The sequence below is a fragment of the Anguilla rostrata genome, chromosome 1 (genome assembly GCF_018555375.3).
Source record: "Anguilla rostrata isolate EN2019 chromosome 1, ASM1855537v3, whole genome shotgun sequence".
NCBI classification, from domain to species: Eukaryota; Metazoa; Chordata; class Actinopteri; order Anguilliformes; family Anguillidae; genus Anguilla; species Anguilla rostrata.
The window spans coordinates 2,565,001-2,568,591 of NC_057933.1; positions in this window are offsets into that span (position 1 = coordinate 2,565,001).

Here is a 3,591-nt window from a genome sequence, read left to right on the forward strand (position 1 = left end):
ATTAGCTTCTTTAAAACACTCTTGCCCTGGCATTTATTTACATTTATGGATGGAAAAAGACACATTTATGTCTATAGTCTTTATTTATGTCTTATGTTTTCATATTGTCTGCATAATTGAACGTTTCCCTGCCCACTCTGTTTAAATGTTTGCATTCAGCATTCATTTATGTAAAGGGTTCTCCTTAATTTGCACTTCATTTCAGTTTGCTCATTCATTAATGCTTTGGCAATTTGATCAGTTTCCTTCAATTTACTTCATTTATTGAAGATGGCGTACGTTACAGTGTTTTCTGTTTCCTGGGAATTATGTGCTTAGATTGTCAGCCGAGGATTGTGGGTAGCGATACTCCAGACCTCACAACTGCTTCTCACCAACTTTTGCCACGAGGAAACATTTGTTGTGTGTTGTGTGTGGGTTGTGTGTGGTGGTGCGTGTCGGCGTGCGTGTGCGTGTGCGTGTGTGTGTCGTGCTGTCTGTGCGCGTGTGTGTTGGTGCGTGCGTGTGCGTGGTGCGTGCTGTGCTGGCATGTGTGTGTGTGTTGTGTGCGTGCGTGTGTGTACGTGCGTGTGTGTGCGTGCGCGCTTGCCCTCTGTAAAATGTGCTCTCTTCATACATTTCTCTTTTTTCTTCTGCTGTCTTTTGTTCCCAGTGCTCACAGTTCTTTTTCTCTCCTTTTTAGAAATGTCAGCTGTGCTGTGACATCATTCATTCATCCTTCGCCTGTATTACACCAACCCCAGCAGCCCCCCCCCCGCACCCCACACCCCCACATCCGCCCTCCTCCATCACATGAACATCTCTCTCCCCCTCTCTTTCACTGTCCATCTCCCTTTCTCTTTCTCTGGGGAGAAGGGGTTAACTCAATCGTAGTCAGAACAATAACCTGCCCCCCCCCCCCCCCCCCGGAACCATTCTGTGCAGCTCATTCATGCTCAGACCCCCACCCCCTCCAAATTTGCAAATGAAACGTGGATCGGTCCTTTCAAACCGTGCGGTCACGTCAGGCGATCAGGCGTCACTTTGAGGAAGTAAAGAATTAAAAGCCTCGCAGTCTTATTCACCCTCTGGACATAGAAACCGATCCATTAAATCCACGCTGTAGCGGCTAACGCTTTAGCCCTCAGGTATTCATTAGGAGGGTTTGCCCCAGTAACACGACTGGGTCGGCTCAAAAACTACTTAAGTCCCGCATCGCCCCTGGGGCGTAGTATGGAAATCACATGGTTTTCCAGATATCATATCTTAAATCACCCACGCCTGCAAAAAAAAAGCTCTCCTTAATTTTTTTTTTTTGTTTTTGTTAGATGGCAGTTTAATTCAGTCACTCTGCTATATGATCCACGCTCGTGTGGACTGGCTTGGCTGTCAGCTGCTGCCATGGTAACGGTGTGATTTACGCACGCTCGTCACAGAGTGCGTCGCGCTGTTCTCGCACTGTGCATTGAGCCGTGGTTTGTGGAGTACTGCAGCGTGCTACTGAGCACTTTCAGCTAGAGCACTGTTGTGCGTGATTGACTTAGCCCGTATGTGGTAGTACTGGGTCGTGCAGCTAACGCGTTGGGATGTTCTGTGAGCTAGCTGGTTCGAGACTGTTGGCTGTGTACTCCTTGTGGTTGTGATGCCTCAGCCCCGTGTCATGGTGGTTGGCATGGCCATTTAGGCATTTGAAGGTTTGAATAGTGGAATGATTGTGTGATGAAACGCTGGTGGAGGTGGGCAGTTAGGAAGTTGAATAGAATGAGAATAAAAAAAACGTTTTCTGACTCCGCTGTAGGTAGCAAACATGAAGTCCGTACACACGGCTGTCTTTTTGGGTCAGATTTGTGTGCGTTCCACTCAAAGAGGGGGAAGAAATCAGTGAATTGCATGGGCTTTTTACAACTTTGTAGAATACAAACGCAAAAGATTAGCGGTGAACTTTGAGTCCTCCCTTTGAATTAAGGGTAATTAAATGACAGAAAAAAATTCCTGTACAGTCCTCACAATAAGAGTGCTTGGCCGCGCAAAAGGCCTCGATCAAATCCAAACTTCTGCAGCGTTGCCTGTTTCTCATCTTTTTCTGTTTTTTATTTCCTGTGTTGTTTTGGTTCAGAAGCTTTATTTATTATTTTTTTATTTCATTCATTTTTAAACGCGTAACTTAAACTGCTTGTTCTTAACGTAAGTAGGTAGGAGTTCCCCTCCTCCGTTCAAGGTAAACATCAGCAGCCATACAGGTTAGTTTTCGATGCGATCCTGGCCTAAATGTCGGTAGTGATGCTGGTTAATGATTTTAGGACCTGAGATTTAGGTGCTAAAAGTGTGAAGCTGTGTCTGTAAAAAAGGAGAATTCAGTCAGCGCGCCTCTGTGAGGTCTCAGACAGAATCGAGGAGAAAAAAATCCGTTTTGTTTTGTTTTTTTCATACGTAGTTAACGTACAATTAAAAGTAAATACAGTCCACACGTCTGACTGTTCATTCAGTGGAATCCCATTGTATAAATAAAAATGGAAATTAAAAATTGTTCAGGAAGGTCGTTGTAATTAAAAAATAAAAAAAAAATCCCTTCTGCAAATACGATATATAAAAGATGAAAAGATATTTTGCTAAATTATACTTTCATATATTGGTAAAAAGGCATTTTTGTGCGTGTGTGTTCTTAGATGAAAACATATCCATATTAAAACGTTCTCTCTTCTTTTTGCTCTGAATGTCCTCAATAATGTGTGGCACCAGGGTTGTGCAGTTGTGCTCAGCTCCTGCGTAGTTATTTTAGCAACGGGAACAAGGGAACAAGTGGCCATTTAATAGCGGGTTTGACTGGCGGTTTGGTGACCTTGGTCCGATTTCTGTGCGTAAATTACTACCCCCACCCCACCCATTATCCAATACCGCCACCCCCTTGCTCTTGGGATATGTTTGTTAGATGGATAGACAGAATTATTTACACCCCCCCCCCCCCCCCTTCCCACTCCAACAACATTTATATGAGACGATATAAATATTATGTGACTATTAATGTTAGTTATTAACGTCCCTAAGGACAGGGGACTGATCTTTCTGTCACTTTCTATGGAGCTGCCATGTCCTCTGGTGATATAGTGTAGGCGGGTCATTACTGGTCACTGCCACAAGTCTGTGGAAACGTACATAAACTATCCCTGGGTTTCCTCACTGTGATGAATAAATCAGAGATTAGCAGGTAAATATTGATCCTGGAAACCCTCCCGTCAATATATAAATTCACTTCGTAAAAAAAAAAAAAACAAAACAAAAAAAAAAACAATCCATGCATACTTGGGTCGGAGGCAGAGGGAGTTATTATTAATAATGTGTGACCAAATTTAATTACTGGGCGAGATAAGCATTGTTTCGTTTTGCTACTCATTGTAAACCTATTTACTGAGCAAAAACTTTTCCATTTGTTGGGAAGTGTGTGCTTTTAATTTTGTAGGTTGTGCGGAACTGAGGAGAAACGTGAACACAAGCGACGTCCAACTGACATGACGACGTCCCGTAGAAACGGCGTTGCTATGTGCGACGTCCCGTAGAAACGACGTTGCTATGTGCGACGTCCCGTAGAAACGACGTTGCTGTGCGCGAAACGGT